General features: G+C 46.9%; 1 non-coding gene across 1 annotated transcript; it reads left to right on the forward strand.

The window, feature by feature from the left end:
* The first annotated feature begins 2,103 nt into the window (after positions 1-2,103).
* On the forward strand, positions 2,104-2,185 carry trnal-aag (transfer RNA leucine (anticodon AAG)). The gene has a single exon. It is a non-coding gene; the product is annotated as a tRNA-Leu (tRNA).
* The last annotated feature ends 20,767 nt before the right edge of the window (positions 2,186-22,952 follow it).

The raw sequence follows: 22,952 nt of genomic DNA on the forward strand, positions 1-22,952 counted from the left end.
AGCAGGCCTCCAGTCATCTTGGTTAACCCTTGCCACTGGATCAAGACCTAGCTCCGTCAAGCCCGTGTGGTGGCTGGTGTGCAACGGCCATCACACGTTAAAAAAATCCATGCACAGGCATCTTCCACCCTTCAGGATGTAGTTCGGGATGCGGAATATGATTGAAACACCTGTGAACTCATCCATTTTTGGCATGGAAGCAAGTCATCCTCGCTTCAAGGGATCACCTATGATGATGATGAGATGAAATCACAAACCAGGATACGGTCTCGCTGCTGCCCATTTGCTGCCATCAACCATCCTGTCACCTGTGATGGCCATGGACTGTCCCTTCCCTTTACTTCAGTCTGATGTCCCAGTCTGGTCTTGTGCCTGACCATGACTGTCTCAGGAGTGCAGAGTGATCCAGGCCATGTACTGACAATTACAAAAAGTCCAAGAATTACCTACCACAGAAAAATTGGACAGCTAGGGGAGTATGATTAAAACTTGCGCTGTTCCCAGCTGATTTTACTAATTTCCTTTCCACTTTTTTTATACCCAGGAATTAACCTGAGCGCATTAAAAAAATAAAGAAAAAACGAAAGACTTTCATTTTTACGGCACCTTTCACAACCAACGGTAGCCAATGAAGTACTTTTGGAGTGTAGTCGCTGTTGTAATGTAGGAAATGCAGCAACCCATTTGCGCACAGTGAGCTCCCACAAACAGCAATGTGATAATGGGCAGGTAATCTGTTTCAATGTTGATTGAGGGACCTGGGTCTCATCAATCACCTTAGAACTCATTTTATTGTGGAAGCAAGTCATCCTCGACTCCGGGGGACTGCCTAAGAAGAAGAAATATTGGCCAGGACACCGGGGATAACTCCCCTGCTCTTCTTCAAAATAGTGCCATGGGATCTTTTACGTCCGCCTGAGACAGGTTTAGCGTCTCATCCAAAAGACAACCCTTCCGACAGTGCAGCGCTCCCCCAGCGCTGCACTGGAGTGTCAGCCTAGATTTTCAGCCTGGATTTTGTGCTCCAGTCACTGGAATGGGACTTGAATCCCAAGCTTCTGCCTCCGAGGTGAGAGTGCTGCTCACTGAGCCATGGCTGACACACAAGAAACGAGCCAAGAGCAGAACACAGGCAGAAATAAACTCTGCAAATCAAAATCCTTTGAAATGAATGGGTTCCATCCCAACCATGTTCAAACTGTTTCTTTCTTGATTATTTGTGGAATAAAAGTTGCAAATGGGCCAAAGTCCTGAAGTAGAATCTGGTTCACTTTGCCTGCTGGCCTGACCCTGCCTGTACCTCACACTGACTCTGCTGCACCCCCTCACTGGACTTTGGTTGCTGCTGATGTTCAGTGTTACGCTAATAATAAAGGATGAAACTGAGTACTGTGAGCAATGAGCAAGTGAGAACTTAGCTCCGTTAATAAGACTCCAGAGTGTAGGCACCTCGTGGGTGGCCTGCTTATATGCAGTGCTCCCAAGGGATGCTGGGATCCTAGGGTTATTATTCCTGTCTCATTACACAGGAATAAATACATAACATACATAATAAATACATAGGGTTAAATACATAACATCACTCCCTCGTAAAGTCAACAGTACAGTTATTTACAGGGTGAGACGATCTGGGGCTTTTCGCTCCCTTGTCGATCGTCTCGGTACAAATGCATGTGTGGGTGGTTTGGTTGGTTCTTCACTGGGCTGCTGGGTAGCCGGCCTTGCCGGGTTGCTGGGGATGGTGAGTTCGGCTTTGTGGTCAACCATGATGTTGGTTGCCAATTGTGTGTGTTGGAGGTCGAAGTTGGTGGTGTCTTCTTCGGGTTGTTCGTAGCTGTTAGCGAACCGCAATTTGATTTGGTCCAAATGTTTTCTGCACGTTAGTCCATTGGCCAGTTTGACCTGAAACACCCTACTCCCTTCTTTGGCTATGACCATGCCAGTGAGCCATTTGGGACCATGTCCATAATTGAGTACAAACACAGGGTCATTGACCTCAATATCGCAAGACAAATTTGCACGATCATGGTACATACTTTGTTGATGCCGCCTGCCCTCGACGTGATCATGGAGATCAGGGTGGACAAGAGAAAGCCTTGTTTTGGTAGCGTGGCCGAGCGGTCTAAGGCGCTGGATTAAGGCTCCAGTCTCTTCGAAGGCGTGGGTTCGAATCCCACCGCTGCCAGAATTTGTGGCGTGTAATATTTGCGCCCCTTCACCGTGAGCAATGAAGCAGTCGGCTCCTGCTGTGTTGTGATGTGACTATTATTCGATTGGTCAAATCAAATCGCACGGGGTAGCCTGGAGGAGGAATTCATAGAATGCATACGGGATTGTTTCTTAGAACAGTATGTTTCAGAACCTACAAGGGAGCAAGCTATCTTAGATCTGGTCCTGTGTAATGAGACAGGAATAATAAACGATCTCCTAGTAAAAGATCCTCTCGGAATGAGTGATCACAGTATGGTTGAATTTGTAATACAGATTGAGGGTGAGGAAGTAGTGTCTCAAACAAGCGTACTATGCTTAAACAAAGGGGACTACAAAGGGATGAGGGCAGAGTTGGCTAAAGTAGACTGGAAACACAGACTAAACGGTGGCACAATTGAAGAACAGTGGAGGACTTTTAAGGAGCTCTTTCATAGTGCTCAACAAAAATATATTCCAGTGAAAAAGAAGGGCGGTAAGAGAAGGGATAACCAGCTGTGGATAACCAAGGAAATAAAGGAGAGTATCAAATTAAAAACCAATGCGTATAAGGTGGCCAAGGTTAGTGGGAAAATAGAAGATTGGGAAAATTTTAAACAACAGCAAAGAATGACTAAGAAAGCAATAAAGAAAGGAAAGATAGATTACGAGGGTAAACTTGTGCAAAACATAAAAACAGATAGTAAAAGCTTTTACAGATATATAAAACGGAAAAGAGTGACTAAAGTAAATGTTGGTCCCTTAGAAGATGAGAAGGGGGATTTAATAATGGGAAATGTGGAAATGGATGAGACCTTAAATAATTATTTTGCTTCGGTCTTCACAGTGGAAGACACAAAAACCATGCCAAAAATTGCTGGTCACAGGAATGTGGGAAGGGAGGACCTTGAGACAATCACCATCACTAGGTGGGTAGTGCTGGACAGGCTAATGGGACTCAAGGTAGACAAGTCCCCTGGTCCTGATGAAATGCATCCCAGGGTATTAAAAGAGATGGCGGAGGTTATAGCAGATGCATTAGTTATAATCTACCAAAATTCTCTGGACTCTGGGGAGGTACCAGCAGATTGGAAAGCAGCTAATGTAACGCCTCTGTTTAGAAAAGGGGGCAGACAAAAGGCAGGTAACTATAGGCCGGTTAGTTCAACATCTGTAGTGGGGAAAATGCTTGAAACTATCATTAAGGAAGAAATAGCGGGACATCTAGATAGGAATAATGCAATCAAGCAGACACAACATGGATTCATGAAGGGGAAATCATGTTTAACTAATTTACTGGAATTCTTTGAGGATATAACGAGCATGGTGGATAGAGGTGTACCGATGGATGTGGTGTATTTAGATTTCCAAAAGGCATTCGATAAGGTGCCACACAAAAGGTTACTGCAGAAGATAAAGGTTCGCGGAGTCAGAGGAAATGTATTAACATGGATAGAGAATTGGCTGGCTAACAGAAAGCAGAGAGTCAGGATAAATGGGTCCTTTCGGGTTGGAAATCGGTGGTTAGTGGTGTGCCACAGGGATCGGTGCTGGGACCACAATTGTTTACAATATACATAGATGACCTGGAAGAGGGGACAGAGTGTAGTGTAACAAAATTTGCAGATGACACAAAGATTAGTGGGAAAGCGGGTTGTGTAGAGGACACAGAGAGGCTGCAAAGAGATTTAGATAGGTTAAGCGAATGGGCTAAGGTTTGGCAGATGGAATACAATGTCAGAAAGTGTGAGGTCATCCACCTTGGAAAAAAAAACAGTAAAAGGGAATATTATTTGAATAGGGAGAAATTACAACATGCTGTGGTGCAGAGGGACCTGGGGGTCCTTGTGCATGAATCCCAAAAAGTTAGTTTGCAGGTGCAGCAGGTAATCAGGAAGGCGAATGGAATGTTGCCTTCATTGCGAGAGGAATGGAGTACAAAAGCAGGGAGGTCCTGCTGCAACTGTATAGGGCATTGGTGAGGCCGCACCTGGAGTACTGCGTGCAATTTTGGTCACCTTACTTAAGGAAGGATATACTAGCTTTGGAGGGGGTACAGAGACGATTCACGAGGCTGATTCCGGAGATGAGGGGGTTACCTTATGATGATAGATTGAGTAGACTGGATCTTTACTCGTTGGAGTTCAGAAGGATGAGGGGTGATCTTACAGGAACATTTAAAATAATGAAAGGGATAGACAAGATAGAGGCAGAGAGGTTGTTTCCACTGGTAGGGGAGATTAGAACTAGGGGGCACAGCCTCAAAATACGGGGGAGCCAATTTAAAACCGAGTTGAGAAGGAACCCAGAGGGTTGTGAATCTGTGGAATTCTCTGCCCAAGGAAGCAGTTGAGGCTAGCTCATTGAATGTATTCAAGTCACAGATAGATAGATTTTTAAGCAATAAGGGAATTAAGGGTTACGGGGAGCGGGCGGGTAAGTGGAGCTGAGTCCACGGCCAGATCAGCCATGATCTTGTTGAATGGCGGAGCAGGCTCGAGGGTCTAGATGGCCTACTCCTGTTCCTAATTCTTATGTTCTTATGTTTTGAGCCCCCTTTTCATGAGCAGCTCATCTGAGGGAACCTCGGTGAGTGAGTGGGGTCTGGTGTGGTAGCTGAGCAGAACTCGGGACAGTCGGGTCTGCAGGGGGCCTTCCAACACACGTTTCAAGCTTTGCTTAATGGTCTGGACTGCCCGTTCTGCCTGGCCGTTGGATGCGGGTTTGAACGGGGCAGATGTGACGTGCTTGATCCCATTGCGGGTCATGAATTCCTTGAATTCAGCACTGGTGAAACACGGCCCATTGTCGCTGACGAGGACATCAGGCGGGCCGTGCGTGGCAAACATGGCTCGTAGGCTTTCAATGGTGGTGGTGGATGTGCTTAACGACAGTATTACACATTCAATCCATTTTGAATAAGCATCCATGACAACCAAGGACATTTTGCCTGGAAATGGGCCTTCATAGTCCATGTGGATCCTAGACCACGGTTTGGAGTGCCGCGACCACAAACTTAGCGGTGCCTCTCTGGGTGCATTGCTCAGTTGAGAGCAAGTGTTGCACTGGCGCACGCATGACTCTAAATCTGAGTCAATGCCGGGCCACCACACATGGGATCAGGCTATGGCTTTCATCATTACAATGCCTGGTGGGTGCTGTGTAGGTCACGTATGAACATTTCTCTGCCTTTCTTGGGCAAGCCCACGTGATTACCCCACAAAAGACAGTCCGCCTGCAAGGACATTTCGTCTTTGCGCCTGTGGAATGGCTTAATCTCTTCCTGCATCTCTGCTGGGATGCTGGACCAGCTCCCATGGAGGACACAGTTTTTTTTACCAGGGACAGTAAAGGATCCTGGCTGGTCCAGGTTCTGATCTGGCGGGCCGTAATGGGTGACTTTTCGTTTTCGAATGCATCCATGACCATGAGCAAGTCTGCAGGCTGTGTCATTTCCAGCCCAATGGTGGGCAATGGTAGCCGACTGAGAGCATCAGTGCAGTTTTCTGTGCCCAGTCTGTGGCGGATTACATAGTTGCATGCCGACAGCGTGAGCGCCCATCTTTGGATGCGGGCAGAGGCATTGGTGGTAATCCCTTTGCTCTCAGAGAACAGTGATATGAGCGGCTTATGGTCAGTTTCAAGCTCAAACTTGAGACCAACAAATACTGGTGCATTTTTTTCACCCCGTAAATGCACGCTAGAGCTTCTTTTTCATAGACTCCTGGACGCATAAGCGATCGGTTGCAAGATCCCCGCTTCGTTAGTCTGTTGTAACACACACCTGACCCCGTATGATGACGCATCACAAGCTAGCACTAATTGCTTACATGGGCTATACAGAACAAGCAGTTTGTTTGAACATAACAGATTTCTGGCTTTCTCAAAGGCAGCCTCTTGTGAATTCCCCCATACCCAGTCGTCTCCCTTGCACAGTAGCACATGTAGGGGTTCTAGCAAGGTGCTTAACCCGGGTAGGAAATTACCGAAATAGTTGAAGAGTCCCAGGAACGACCGCAGCCCCGTCATGTTCTGTGGTCTTGGCGCGTTCTTGATGGCCTCCGTCTTGGCGTCGGTGGGTCTGATGCTGTCTGCTGTGATTTTTCTTCCCAAGAACTCGACCTCTGGAGCCAGGAAAACACACTTCGAGCGTTTCAACCTGAGTCCCACGTGATTTAGCCAACTTAGAACCTCTTCCAGATTTTTCAAGTATTCGATGGTGTCCCGGCCTGTGACCAGTATGTCGTCCTGGGAAACCATGGTGCGAGGAACCAACTTTAGTAGGTTCTCCATGTTCTGTTGGAAAATTGCCACGGCCGACCGAATCCCGAATGGGCATCTGTTATAGATGAACAGAACTTTGTTGATGCAGGTGAGGCCTTTCGAAGATTCCTTCAGCTCCTGCGTCATGTAGGCCGAAATCAGGTCCAACTTAGTGAACGTCTTTCCTCCAGCCAGGGTCGCAAATAGGCCGTCTGCCTTGGGTAGTGGGTACTGGTCCTGTAGCGAAAAATGGTTAATCGTTACTTTATAGTCCCCACAAATTCTGACCGTGCCGTCACCTTTGAATACCGGAACAATCGGACTGGCCCACTCGTTGAATTCCACCAGCGCAATGATGCCTTCTCGCTGCAGCCTGTCCAATTCAATTTCCACTTTCTGTCGCATCATATATGGCACCACCGTGCCTTGTGGTGGATGGGTCGTGTACCGGGAACCAAATGGGTCTGCACTTTTGCCCCCGAGAAACTTCCAATGCTTGGCTCGAACAACGATGGAAATCTGCTCAGAACCTGGGCACATGAGGCATCGTCGACGGACGAAAGTGCTCGGATATTGTCCGAATTCCAGCGGATTTTTCCCAGCCAGCTTCTGCCGAACAATGGGGGGGACATCCCCTGGCATGATCCGTAGTGGGAGTTCGTGCACTGCTCCATCATAGGAGACTTTGACTTCTTCACCTCCAATTACAGGGATCAGCTCTTTGGTGTAAGTTCTTAGCTTGGTGTGAATGGGGCTGACTTTGGGCCTGTGTGCCTTGTTGCACCACAGTCTGCCGAAGGACTTTTTGCTCATTATGGACTGACTCGCACCCGTGTCCAGTTCCGTGGATACTGGAATTCCATTCAGTTCAACTTTTAACCTTATTGGTGGACATTTCATGGTGAAGGTGTGTACCCCGTACACTTCTGCCTCCTTGGTTCAAGTCTCTAGTTCAGCCTGATCCACCATGGATCGATCTTCCTCTGCAATGTGGTGGCTTTCAGGGTTTGCAGCTCGCCTGCGCATTCGCTGGAGGTGTCGCATTGTTCTGCAGCCATTACACGCATAGTGCTTGAAGCGGCATTGATGGGCCTGATGATCAACCCCACAATGCCAACAAGGTTTTAACTGCCTTACATTAACGATTGATGGCGGACTCTAGGTCATTTGAGGTCGTGCAGCAGCAGCCGGCGTGTACGTCCTGCCATGTATAGTCCTGCTCGAAAACGACGTTACTTTGTGCACAGTACCGGCTGAAACCTCTTTATGCTGCGAAATTCGTTTGGTGTTATCGCTGGTGGACATAAATGCCTGGGCTATCGTTATGGCTTTGCTCAGATTTGGTGTTTCAACAGTCAATAGTTTGAGAAGGATTACCTCGTGGCCAATGCCAAGCACAAAAAAGTCTCTCAGCATTTGTTCAAGGAATCCATCAAATTCGCAATGTCCTGCAAGGTGCCTTATTTCGGCGATGCAGTTCGCCACTTCCTGGCCCTCCGATCGTTGACATGTGTAGAACCGATACCTCGCCATCAAAACGCTTTCCTTAGGATTTAGGTGTTCCCGGACCATCGTACACAATTCTTCATAGGATTTGGTTGTTGGTTTTACCGGAGCTAGAAGATTCTTCATGAGGCCATAGGTTGTTGCCCCACAGACGATAAAGACGATTGCCCTTCATTTGGCAGCATTCTCATCCCCTTCCAACTCGTTGGGGAGTCCAGCCTGATGGAAACAATGGAAGATGTGGAGCTGGACTTCAACTGGCCAACATCCAGCGATCTGGTTTTATCAATAAATTAGACATAAATATAAGGAAGTAAATATCTTTGTGCTGGGACTTTGCCAGCTTGAAATAAGGCCAGCTATTGTTTCCTGCTGGCAGCTCCCTGACTCAGTTCCACATGTCACAGCTCCACGTGTCACAGCTCCATGTGTCATAGAAACATAGAAACATAGAAAGTAGGTGCAGGAGTAGGCCATTTGGCCCTTCGCGCCTGCACCACCATTCAATAAGATCATGGCTGATCATGCACTTGAGTACCCCACTCCTGCCTTCTCACCATACTCCCAATCCCTTTAGCTGTAAGGGCCACATCGAACTCCCTTTTGAATATATCCAATGAACTGGACTCCATAACTTTCTGTGGTAGAGAATTCCACAGGTTCACAATTCTCTGAGTGAAAAAGTTTCTCCTCATCTTGGTCCTATATGGCTTACCCCTTATCCTTAGACTGTGACTCCTGGTTCTGGACTTCCCCAACATCGGGAACATTCTTCCTGCATCTAACCTGTCCAATCCCATCAGAATTTTATATGCTTGTATGAGATCCCCTCTCATTCTTCTAAACTCCAATGAATCTAAGCCTAGTCGATCCAGTCTTTCTTCATATGTCAGTCCTGCCATCCTGGGAATCAGTCTGATGAACCTGCGCTGCACTCCCTCAATAGCAAGAATGTCCTCCCTCAGATTAGGAGAGCAAACTCCACGTCACAACTCCACAGGTCACAGCTCCACGTGTCACAGCTCCACGTTTCACAGCTCCACATGTCACAGCTCCACATGTCACAACTCCACGTTTCACAGCTCCATGTGTCACAACTCCACGTTTCACAGGTCCACGTGTCACAGCTCCACATGTCACAGCTCCACAGGTCACAGCTCCACGTGTCACAGCTCCACGTTTCACAGCTCCACATGTCACAGCTCCACATGTCACAGCTCCACATGTCACAACTCCATGTGTCACAACTCCACGTTTCACAGCTCCACGTGTCGCAGCTCCACGTTTCACAGCTCCATGTGTCACAGTGGGGCAGAGGTTAAGTGCCGGCCACTACTAACCCATACATACAATGTCACATGCGAACATTGGGGCTCAGTGTAGGCTTTTAGTGCAATTGATTATTATTTGTTAATCCTGATTTTTAAGCTTCAGTATCAGGCACACTTTAAAAAAATAGAACCATAAACTTACTTTAGAGCAGTATGACTGTAAAACACATTATGCATTGTTTGTAAGCTGATATATTTGTGCTAATGTTGAAACTAGCAAAGGATATACCAAGATTTACTTTTCTTGAAGATCCTGGGCTGTTTTCCATCATCAGCAGTTAATTTTTCCCAATGAACTTCCGAGCACACTGACAATCTGAAAGGGCTGCTGCATACCTCGATCAGATAACCTGGGATTCCAACACACAATTGTCATCGTCCATGTCTCATGCACAATCTGGAATTCCCCCTTTCTCATTTTTCCATTCATTACAGAAATCCTGGTGATTGACTGAAAGGCTATTCATTTAATAAGTGAAAAGTGAAAGTATTACAGAATTTAAATCAATGCCTCCCCTGTGCTCTAAACAAACGCTGACGGCACCAATTCCTGCTCTACACGACCTATGTACATAAGGGTAATAGTTCTTGTATAACCAAACATTCTGCTCTAACTTCCCTCGTTAGTCATCTAGAGAGTGCCTTTAGAGGACTGTTCATTTGTAAGAGTGTTTTATGTTCAATCTTTGTTTAAAGAAAACGCTAGTAGCCATTCAGACAATACGTCACTGATAATTATATAAATGTAGATTTTAAATTAATTATGTAAATGATTAATAGTAAAAGATCCCATGGCAATATTTTGAAGACAAGCATAAAAGTTCTACTGACCAATATTTATCCTTTGCCCAACATCATTAAATCAGATTTCCTGCTCATTGATCGCATTGCTGTCTGTGGGATCTTGCTGTGCCACATTGATTAATGGATAAATATTGGCCAGGACGCTATGGGTGAACGCCCCTGTTCTTCTTAGAGATAACAGACAAAGGAAAGGTTGGACACTTAACAGCAACTTACATTTATATAGTCCCTTTAATGTATAAATAAATGAAATAAGGTGCTTCATGAAGATGTAATTAAAAAAATGGATATTGAGCCAAAGAAGGCGGTATTAGAAAGGATGGTCAAAGAGGAGGGTTTAATGGTTTTGAGGTGGCTTTTACATTAGGAGAGGGAGCTGGAGAGACAGAGGCATTTAGGGAGGGAGTTCCACGGCTTGGATGATGTGGAATCGGTATGCATGGAGCTGCGGAATACCAAAGGGCAGAAAACGCTAGTGGGAGTTGTGTACAGACCACCAAACAGTAGTATTGAGGTTGGGGACAGCATCAAACAAGAAATTAGGGATGCGTGTAATAAAGGTACAACAGTTATCATGGGCGACTTTAATCCACATATAGATTGGGCTAACCAAACTGGTAGCAATGCGGTGGAGGAGGATTTCCTGGCGATATTAGTGATGGTTTTCTAGAGGGCTGGCCATCCTAGACTGGGGTAATGAGAAAGGACTAATTAGCAATCTTGTTGTGCGAGGCCCCTTGGGCAAGAGTGACCATAATATGGTAGAATTCTTTCTTAAGATGGAGAGTGACACAGTTAATTCAGGGTCCTGAACTTAAGCAAAGGTAACTTTGATGGTATGAGACGTGAATTGGCTAGAATAGACTGGCAAATGATACTTAAAGGGTTGACAGTGGATAGTCAATGGCAAACATTTAAAGATCACATGGATGAACTTCAATAATTGTACATCCTTGTCTGGAGTAAAAATAAAACGGGGAAGGTGGCTCAACCGTGGCTAGCAAGGGAAATTAAGGATAGTGTTAAATCCAAGGAATAGGCATATAAATTGGCCAGAAAAAGCAGCAAACCTGAGGACTGGGAGAAATTTAGAATACAGCAGAGGAGGACAAAGGGTTTAATTAGGAGGGGGAAAATAGAATATGAGAGGAAGCTTGCCGGGAACATAAAAACTGACTGCAAAAGCTTCTATAAATATGTGAAGAGAAAAAGATTAGTGAAGACAAACGTAGATCCCTTGCAGTCAGATTCAGGTGAATTGATAATGGGGAACAAAGAAATGGCAGACCAATTGAACAAATACTTTGGTTCTGTCTTCACGAAGGAAGACACAAATAACCTTCCGGAAATACTAGGGGACCGACGGGCTAGTGAGAAGGAGGAACTGAAGGAAATCCTTATTAGGCAGGAAATTGTGTTAGGGAAACTGATGGGATTAAAGGCCGATAAATCCCCGGGGCCTGATAGTCTGCATCCCAGAGTATTTAAGGAAGTGGCCCTAGAAATAGTGGATGCATTGGTGATTATTTTCCAACAGTCTATTGACTCTGGATCAGTTCCTATGGACTGGAGGGTAGCAAATGTACCACTTTTTAAAAAAGGAGGGAGAGAGAAAACGGGTAATTATAGACCGGTTAGCCTGATATCAGTAGTGGGGAAAATGTTGGAATCAATTATTAAAGATGAAATAGCAGCGCATTTGGAAAGCAGTGACAGGATCGGTCCAAGTCAGCATGGATTTATGAACGGGAAATCATGCTTGACAAATCTTCTGGAATTTTTTGAGGATGTAACTAGTAGAGTGGACAAGGGAGAACCAGTGGATGTGGTGTATTTGGACTTTCAAAAGGCTTTTGACAAAGTCCCACACAAGAGATTGGTGTGCAAAATTAAAGCACATGGTATTGGGAGTAATATATTGACGTGGACAGAGAACTGGTTGGCAGACAGGAAGCAGAGAGTTGGGATAAACGGGTCGTTTTCAGAATGGCAGGCAGTGACTAATGAGGTGCCGCAAGGCTCAGTGCTGGGACTCCAGCTCTTTACAATATACATTAATGATTTAGATGTAGGAATTGAGTGTAATATTGCCAAGTTTGCAGTTGACACTAAGCTGGGTGGCGGTGTGAGCTGTGAGGAGGATGCTAAGAGGCTGCAGGGTGACTTGGACAGGTTAGGTGAGTGGGCAAATGCATGGCAGATGCAGTATAATGTGCATAAATGTGAGGTTATCCACATTGGGGGCAAAGGCACGAAGGCAGAGTATTATCTGAATGGCGGCAGATTAGGAAAAGGGCAGGTGCAACGAGACCTGGTTGTCATGGTACATCAGTCATTGAAAGTTGGCATGCAGGTACAGCAGGCGGCGAAGAAGGCCTTCATAGCTAGGGAATTTGAGTGTAGGAGCAAAGAGGTCTTACTGCAGTTGTACAGGGCCTTGGTGAGGCCTCACCTGGAATATTGTGTTCAGTTTTGGTCTCCTAATCTGAGGAAGGACATTCTTACTATTGAGGGAGTGCAGCGAAGGTTCACCAAACTGATTCCCGGGATGGCGGGACTGACATATGAGGAGAGACTGAATTGACTGAGCCTTTATATACTGGAGTTTAGAAGGATGAGAGGGGATCTCATAGAAACATATAAAATTCTGACAGGACGGGACAGGTTAGATGCAGGAAGAATGTTCCCGATGTTGGGGAAATCCAGAACCAGGGACACAGTCTAAGGATAAGGGGTAAGCCATTTATGACTGAGATGAAGAGAAACTTCTTCACTCAGAGAGTTGTTAACCTGTGGAAATCCCTGCTGCAGAGAGTTGTTGATGCCAGTTCATTGGATATATTCAAAAGGGAGTTAGATATGGCCCTTACAGCTAAAGGGATCAAGGGGTATGGAGAGAAAGCAGGAAAGGGGTACTGAGGGAATGATCAGCCATGATCTTATTGAATGGTGGTGCAGGCTCGAAGGGCTGAATGGCCTACTCCTGCACCTATTTTCTATGTTTCTATGGGGCCAAGGTGACAGAAGTCATGGGGTGGGGGGGGGCAGATGGTGGGGGGGATGGTGGACGGTGGGGAGGAGGGACAGACGGTGGGGGCGGATGGTGGGGGGGGTGCGGACGGATGGGGGGGAGACGGTGGGGGGGGCGGACGGTGGTGAGGGAGGGGCGGACGGTGGGGGGCACGGATGGTGGGGAGGGAGGGGCAGACAGTGGGGTGGGGTGCGGTGGTGAGGGGGGGTGCGGACGGTGGGGAGGGGGGGCGGACATTGAGGATGGGGGGGCGGATGGTGGGGAGGGGGTGGCGGACTGTGGGGGGGGCAGACGGTGGGGGGCGGGACAATGCGGGAGGGGGCGGTGAGGAGGAGTGGGGGGCGGATGGTGGGGGGGAGTACCGGGGGGGGGGTACGGTGGGGGGGGAGCGGTGGGGAGCGGGAGTGCGGACGGTGGGGATGGAGGGCGGATGGTGGGGAGGGGGGGCGGATGATGAGGGTGGGAGGACGGTGGGGAGGGAGGGGGGCGGATGGTGGGGAGGGAGGAGACGGTGGGGGGGGGGACAGTGGGGAGGGGAGGCGGACGGTGGGGAGTGAGGGCGGACGATGGGGGTGGGACGACGGTGGGGAAGGAGTACGGTGGGGAGGGGGGTGCGGACAGTGAGGAGGAGGGGGTGGACGGTGGGAGGAGGGATGGTGGAGAGGGGGGGTGGATGGTGGGGAGGGATGGGGGGATGCACAGGGGGGCAGCAAGGCCTGGGAGGGTTATAGAACTGGAGGAGGTTCTTGAAATAGGCATAGACAAGGCCATGAATGGATTTAAACACAAGGATGAGAATAAATTTAAGGCACTGATGGATCGGGAGCCAATGTTGGTCAATGAGCACAGGGTTGATGAACATAGGAACATAGGAAAAGGGAGCTGGCCATTCAGCCTCTCGAGACTGTTCCGACATTCAATGAGATCATGCCTGATCTGTAACCTAACTTTATATACCTGCCTTTACCTTTTCAATTAATATCATAGATTAACAGAAATCTATTAATCTCATGTTTAAAATAAACAATTGATCTCGCATCAATTGTCATTTGTGGAAGAGAGTTCCAGACTTCTACTACTACCCTTTGTGTGTAGAAGTGTTTCCTAACTTCACTCCTGAAAGGCCTGACTCTAATGTTTAGACTGTACCCCTTAGTCCGAGACTTCCCAACCAGCGGGAATAGTTTATCTCTATTCACCCTGTCTGTTCCCCTCAATATCTTGAAAACTTAACCTTCTAAATTCTAGGGAATACAACCCTAATTTGTGTAATTTCTCCTCGTAACATAACCCTTGAAGTCCGGGTATCATTCTGGTAAACCTACACTGCATTCCCTTCAAGGCCAATATATCCTCCCGAAGATTTGGTGCCCAGAACTGCTCACAGTGCTCCAGGTGTGGTCTAACCAGGGCTGTGTACAGCTGCAGCATAACCTCTGACCCCTTGTACTCCAGATATAAAGGCCAGCATTCCATTAGCCTTTTTGATTATTTCCTGTTCATGACATTTTAATGATCTATATACCTGGATCCCAAGTCTCTTTGGACCCCACTGTTTTTAGCTTTTCACCATTTAGACAGTACCCTGTTCTATCCATTTGCCGACATTGAAAGCCATTTGTCGCAGTTCTGCCCAGTCACTTAATCTGTCGCTATCTCTGTGTAATTTTATGCTTCCATCTACACTGCCTACAATGTCACCTATCTTTGTGTTATTGGCAAATGTGGATATATGACTTTCTGTGCCGTCATCTAAGTCATTAATAAATACAGTGAACAGTTGAGGCCCCAACATGAATCCCTGTGGGACACCACTAGTCACCTCCTGCCAATTTGAGCACCTACCCATTATCCCTACTGCCTGTCTCCTGCCACTCAGCCAATTTCCTAACCAGTCAATAATTTGCCCTCAATTCCGTGGGCTTCTACCTTAGTTAACCGTCTCTTATGTGGGTCATGTGAGCAAGCTCGAGGATGGGAGACTGGCCTGGATTAGTTGAGTCTGGAGGGTTTGTCAGCAGAGACCAGAGACCAGAGATTAGAGAACTTGGAGAAGACAGGAGACAGGTAAAGAAGGGCAATGTAAAACATAGAAAGGAACAGGGCACTGAAGAGTACGAATGTCACTAGGTTGCAGTGCTTATATGAGAATGTGCAACACATTGGTAAGAAAGTTGGGAATTAGAAGCACGAATTAGAATGGAGGGATACCATGCTGTAGCCTTGACAGAAACTTGGCTTCATTTGGAGCAAGACAGGAGACTAAATATTCCCACTGATCAAATTTGCGGGAGAGTAGAAGGAGTAGAAGGGTCTGTCATTATTAATAAAGACATGAGCCCTGATCATCCAATGGGGAAGCACATCCTGACCTCAGTGCTGAAATGTGCCTGCTCCTGACCTCCGCCGCCGACCTGCTAAAGTTGATGTGGCGATGGGGAGGTCCCACGATTTGCATGGTCTGTGCTCCGCCATTATTAGCTTCTTCCATCCTTCCCTGCACAGCCACCAAAGCAACAGGAGCCACAGGAGGAAGACAATGATGACGATGAGGAGGAGACACAACTGCTTCATGAACTAGATGATGATGAGAAAATGAGGAGGATAACGATGAAGGAGCTAAAGTTGGACTCGAGCCTACCACAGATCCTTGCAGCGATCTTTTGCCCTGTGTTCCTTTGCCCCAACCCCCTTGAATTAACCCCCATGTCACCTGTTTCTTAACTCCCGCACAGCAAATGGGGGAATTAGATAGCTTTAGTGAGTAAATGGATGGCCCTATCTCACTGCTGCCTCATTGTGATGCCAAATGTGATGAATTTTCAGCTCTCCTGTGAAGTGTGTCAGTCACCTGATGAACAGATGACCATACTGCACATTGGCTGATATTATGTCATCACCGTGCCTCCCTGAAAGAACCAGTGCCATAAAAAGAGAGTAAGGTGGTCAGCGAGAGAGCAGCGGGCAGACAATGGCTTCAGATCCTCGGGCAGCAGGTGGCAGGACTACCCTTTGGTGAAGAGCATCTCCTCACTAAGGTCCTCAAATGACCTATGCTCCCTGTATATTGCGTTGGGGAGGGGGTAACATCTGGCAGGGTCCACCCTCCTTCGATACTGCTTCATTCTCCTTTACTCCATCCCGTGCTCCTCTTCCAGGGTAATGGCAGACAGCGAAGAACATACTTAAGAACATCAGAACATAAGAATTAGGAGCAGGAGTCGGCCATTTGGCCCTTCAAGCCTGCTCTGCCATTCAACAAAATCATGGCTGATCTACCTCAACTCCACCTTCCCGCACTATCCCCATATCCCTTGATTCCCTTAGTTCCCAACAATCTAGCGATCTCAGCCTTGAATATACTCAATGTCTGAATAGTCGCTCATGAGCAGCCCACACTGTGGGAGTTCAATCGGATCAAAACCTCCTGCTGGTCTCACACTCTCAGAAGCAGTGACTGCGATATTTATGGGAAGACGGGGAGGGAGTGTTTGCGGTGGGGTGGGGATCTCAGCAATCCCGGGCACATGGAGGACCGCCGAATATAAACGGCAGGACCTCATCAGCATTTTGCTCCTCTGGTTCCCGCCCGGGTGGCTGGATTGCCAGGCTGGTCCTGACGTGAATAAGGACTATGCAAGAAGAATCCCACATATAAAACCAGCAGAAGGTGGGGAGGGGCGGCCGATCGCAATAGGAGGGGCCGGGGAGAGTGTTGTGTATCTGTAAAGCATGCACTCCCATGGTCCACCACCAGGGAGCTCACTCCCTGAAGTCCCAAGGGATCCCTTGTGAGCACTGTATATAAGCCGGCCCCGAAGGCCTGTTCCTCACTCTGGAGTGTCTTATTAAAGATTGAGGTCACTGTTACTTTAACCTCCCTGTGTGCAGCCTCATCTGTGTTAGGAACACAATAGAGAGCACCACCTGGCCCACGAGGAGTGCTCTAAACCATACTTGCCTGTTGTATCCGGCCGCCCCCACCTCCATTTCAGTGCTGGGTTTCCCGAGCCCTGGGAAACCTGGCTGGGCAGCCGTTAAATTTAAATCAATTCCCAACTGCACTGTGGAAGCCTGATTTAAATATTATAATGAAGTGTCTCACTCTGGACAACGGGACCCAGTCCGCCTCACAGCGCGCCACTGTACAAGTGACGGCAGGCCGCTCTGCGGCGTGCTGGGGTCACATTAAACGATTTTACATTGTTCAACCCTCCCCGGACCCTCATGAGGCGGGGGGGGTGGGGGGTTAAAATTCCCTGATAATTGATCGCAGCTGCAGAAATCGCTGCTGAAACTCTCCACATTCTTCCGGCACATAAACATATCGCCTTGCCCCGATCCCAGCTCATCCTGCCAACAGCTGCATCTTATCCTCAGTTGCTTACCCAAAGTGTGTAAGATCAGGATTGCCTCTGAATAATCACCAAATTTGTGCTATCGGCAGTGTGAGCTACAGTATTTATTCATCTAACTAATCCAACTTATGAAGATAGATTGAGTAGGTTGGGCCCTATACACATTGGAGTTCAGAAGAATGAGAGGTGATCTTATCAAAACATATAAGATAATGAGGGGGCTCGACAAGGTGGATGCAGAGAGGATATTTCCACTCATAGGGGAAACTAAAACTAGGGGACATAGTCTCAGAATAAGGGGCCGCCCATTTAAAACTGAGATGAGAAGGAATTTCTTCTCTCAGAGGGTCGTAAATCTGTGGAATTCTCTGCCCCAGAGAGTTATGGAGGCTGGGTCATTGAATATATTTAAGGTGGATAGAGCGGCCAGGTAGCCTACTCCTGCTCCTATTTCTTATGTAATCCAAAACTCTGTTGCTCATATCCTGAACAGACCCACAACCTCTCACCTATCATCCACTCTCGATGGCCTATATTGGCTCTGTTTCCCAATCCCATGAATTTAAAATTCTTGCCTTTGTCGTTAAAGCTTTCCAAGGTCTCACCCTTCCCCATTCTCCAATAGTAAAACCCTCCTTAATCTCTCTGTTCCTCAGATCCCATCTGTGTATCTCCAGTTCCTTTTGCTCCAGCATCTACCTTCGGGCACCGAGGGAATTTCCTCCCTAAATCTCCGCACCTCACCAACTCCCTCTCCTCCTTTAAGGCCTTCCTTAAAACTCACCTCTCTGACCAAGTAATCCCACATAGCAAAAATCAGGCAGATAATGCCATTTTCAAAGGTAAAAGCTTGAAAGGAGGACCAAATAAAGACAGTAGGAAAAATCAGTTAAATGAGGCCTTTGGCTATGTATAAAAATGTTCAAAAACAAAGAATGTTTCAAGTGGCTTCCAGTAAGCAAAACAAAGTGAGGAATCTCTGGGTGGTAATTTGTGGACTGGGTCTTGGAGAGAGCCCAGGGTACAGACATAATGAAAAGCAGAGCCAAGGACCAAGAAAGAGCGTGGGATAGACACATGTGGAGCTCGAGAGATTACTGACTGCAATCCTCTCGGGTGCCCTAGGAAAAACTTTCACAATTACTCAGTTGTAAAACACAACAACGGTTTGCATCAATTTAATTGTTCTAAGACTCATAATAAACATACAATCATTTCACATATGGTGGGGGGACGACTGGAGACCAGACACTGCTGTATGGGCCTAGTTGCCTACGGTGAGATGTTGGCCGCAGGCTCGATGTCGAGTAGCGTCCTTGATGATAGGTGGTCCGAGACTTGGTTGGGGGCAGGCATTGGGAGGGTCAGTGGCCCACTGGGGTTCCGAGTGGGAGGTCGTAGCCAAGATGCTCACCAGTCAGGCGAGGCCAGGTCACCAGTGGGGAAGGAGAGGCCCAGTCGTCTCTGAAAGAGGAGGAGGCCCAAACGCCGTCAACCTTCGTCGTCTCCAGACCAGGTCCAAGACCACTACAACCTCTGTTGTTGAGCTACAGTACGCGGATGACGCCTGCGTCTGCGCACATACAGAGGTTGAGCTCCAGGGCATAGTCGACGTATTTACTGAGGCATATGAAAGCATGGGTCTTACGCTAAACATCAGCAAGACAAAGGTCCTCCACCAGCCTGTCCTCAGCGCACAGCACTCACTGCCTCCCAGTCATCAAGATTCACGGCGCGGCCTTGGACAACTTGGACCATTTCCCATACCTCGGGAGCCTCCTATCAACAAGAGCAGAAATTGACGACGAGATCCAACTCCGCCTCCAGTGCAGCCTTCGGCCGCCAGAGGAAAAGAGTGTTTGAAGACCAGGCCCTCAAACCTACCACTCATGGTCTACAGGGCTGTAGTAATACCTGCCCTCCTGTATGGCTCAAAGACATGGACCATGTGCAGTAAACACCTCAAGTCGCTGAAGAAATACCACCAACGATGTCTCCGCAAGATCCTGCAAATCCCCTGGGAGGACAGACGCACCATCATTAGCGTCCTCGTCCAGGCCAAAATCCCCAGCATTGAAGCACTGATCACACTTGATCAGCTCTGCTGGCCAGACCACATTGTCCGCATGCCAGACACGAGACTCCCAAAGCAAGCGCTCTACTTGGAACTCCTTCACGGCAAATGAGCCAAAGGTGGGTAGAGGAAACATTACAAGGACATCCTCAAAGCCTCCCTGATAAAGTGCAACATCCCCACCGACACCTGGGAGTCCCTGGCCAAAGATCGCCCTAAGTGGAGGAAGTGCATCCGGGAGAACGCTGAGCTCCTCGAGTCTCGTCACCGAGAACATGCAGAAACCAAGCGCAGGCAGCGGAAAGAGCATGCGGCAAACCTGTTCCACCCACCCCTTCTCTCAATGACTATCTGTCCCACCTGTGACAGGGATTGTGGCTCTCATACTGGACTGTTCAGCCACCTAAGGACTCATTTTAAGAGTGGAAGCAAGTCTTCCTCGATTCCGAGGGACTGCCTATGATGATGATGATGATGATGGTGGGGGGAAGGGGAGGAACTGGAGAATGTTTAGGAACAGCAAAGGGAAATTACACCAACCCTATGGATGGACCCCCCGCAACACACTTTCTCGTCCTATCCTTCAAACCAACCAACCCCCTCTCACCCGCTCCCTCAACCCCACCTACTCATCTCACCATATCCCCTCCGCCCTCCCTACACAATCTCACTTACTCACCTTCTCCCCAGAGCACTCAATCCCGCGTACCCACCATATCCCAACCCCACCTACCCATCTTCACACCATATCTCTCAATCCTACTGTGATATCTTCACAGAGCACAAGCACACACAGCTTCCAACATGGCAGGCAGCTCTCTCTTGGAAGCCTCCGGAATCTGCCTGGTTCTGTTTATTATTAACTCTGCAGTTGCAGTACACAATACGTCCACATCCACAGTGTGGAGCTACAAACATTACAATCTTACAGACATTACACTTCTCCCTCCTTAATGAAGAAGTTATTATAACAAATATCATACATAACTTTCATGTTTATACATAACACAGGATATAAACTTATTTTTTTTTCCATATTTACAAATTTAACTTTACCACTTGTTTTCTGTTTCAAAGAGGATGCCTTTGCTCTCGAACAGAACCTTCCAAACCTGGTGTTGATTTCGTACTCATTCGAGGCTCATCCTGAGGAACATTTTCCTCCACGGAATTTCCTTGATTTTTATTTGAACTCACTCGAACTTCGGGCTCTTTGTTTTCCTGACTCGGACTCAGACTTTCGTTCTGATTCTCTCCTGGATTTGTTTCCAGTACATTGGATTTAGGATTTGTTACTGGTATATCAAACTACCTGATGAGTCAGAAATAATTGAATCATTCCCACCTTCAACTCTTTCCATGTCTGTAGGTAAAATATGATCAATATGAACAAACCTAACCTGTCCATGATCAAACATCTTTACCAAATATGTGCGAGGACCACATATCTTCACCACTCTTCCTGGTAACCACTTTAACCATTTATGGTGATGGTTCTTCACTCACACCTTCTGGTTTAATTTCACACTTCTCTCTTTTACTCTACCTCTATCATGATTCTCTTTCTGTCTTAATTGTGCCTCTTCTACAGACTGTGCCAAATTTGGCTTTAACAACGAGAATCTGGTTCGTGGCTGTCATTTGAGAAACAACTCTGCTGGTGTTCTACCAGTAGTTGTATGAGGAGTATTTTGATATGTAATCAAAAAATTAGCCAATTTGTGATCCAATGACAACTGTCGTTTCCTTGGATTTGGATCTAACATTTGTTTTATGAGGGCACGTTTTACAATTTGTACAGTGCGCTCTGCTGCTATCAATCACAATGAACAATTGTTGTCCTTCTAACTCAGCAAAATCAATATGTAGCCTTTGCCCTGGGAGGCCAGTTCCATGGCTATAATGGTACTGGTGGTGGTTGCTTGCTTACCGATTGACATGTCGTACACTGACTCACGATGTACTCTATATCTTTATCAGACCTGGCCACCATAAATAACTGCGTGCAAAACTCTTGGTCAAGCACATTGCCCAGGTGCTGGTCATGGAGGTCTCCTAATAATTTGGACCTGAATTTATTTGGTATAACCACTCTTGCACCCCATATGATACAATCTTTATCGACTGATAATTCATTCCTATGAATGAAGAATGGATGTGTATCTTTGTCTGTTACATGGTTTGGCCATCCATTTGCAATGTACTCATACACCTTTGACATCACTGGGTCACGTTTGGTTGCTCTACCAATCTCTTCAGCTGTGACTAGCAGTTTATCAATGTATGAAAAATAAAACACTTCTTCCCTATCGGGTATAACTTGTGATGGGGAAGGCAATCTAGACATTGCATCAGCATTACTGTGATCAGCTGATCATCTGTATTCAATATCATATGTATATGCTGACAAAATCAAAGCCCATCTCTGCATTCGGGCTGCAGCTAATGTTGGAACTGGGGACTTTGGATGGAGGATTGCTGTTAGGGGCTTATGGTCTGTAACGATGGTAAACTTACGACCATACAAGTATTTGTGAAACTTCTTGACCCCAAAAATTAATGCCAAAGCTTCCCTTTCAATTTGCGCATAATTACTCTCACTGGCACTGAGAGTGCGTGAAGCAAAAGCAATTGGTCGCTCCTCCCCACTACGTGATACATGAGAGATCACTGCCCCAACTCCATACGGAGAGGCATCACATGCTAGCTTAGTCTCCTTAGATATGTCATAGTGAACTAACATGGTGCTCTCTACCAATTTGCTTTTACACTCCTTGAATGCTGTATCCCATTCTTTTGACCGCTTTCAATGGACCTGTTTTTTCAAAAGTTCATTCAGTGGATGTAATACTGTAGCCAAATTTGGTAGGAACTTCCCATAATAGTTCAAAAGACCCAAGAATGAACGAAGTTCAGTGACATTCCTGGGAGTGGGTGCATTTCTAATTGCATCCAATTTTTCCATGGTTGGATGTAAACCATCTTTGTCTACTCTGTACCCTAAGTACTCCACTGAGTTTTTAAATAACTCACACTTACAAGCAGACACTCGTACTCTGTGCTTCTCTAGCCGTTTGAGGACTTCATTCAATATGTTATTATGAATTTGCCTATTTGGTGCTGAAATTAGTATGTCATCCAAATAACATACTACCCCTTCAATACCTTGCAAAATCTGGTTCATCACCCCTTGGAATATGGCAGGGGCGGAAGACACTCCAAACGGTAGCCTATTAAATTTATATAGGCCTAGATGAGTATTTATAGTCAAACATGACTTGGACTCCTCATCTAGTTCAAGCTGTAAGTAGGCATTCATAAGATCCAGTTTTGAGAAGATCTGACCACCTGTCAGTGTTGTGAACAAATCTTCTATATTCGGCAATGTATTGGGGACA

The sequence above is a fragment of the Pristiophorus japonicus genome, chromosome 8 (genome assembly GCF_044704955.1).
Source record: "Pristiophorus japonicus isolate sPriJap1 chromosome 8, sPriJap1.hap1, whole genome shotgun sequence".
Classification (NCBI taxonomy): domain Eukaryota; kingdom Metazoa; phylum Chordata; class Chondrichthyes; family Pristiophoridae; genus Pristiophorus; species Pristiophorus japonicus.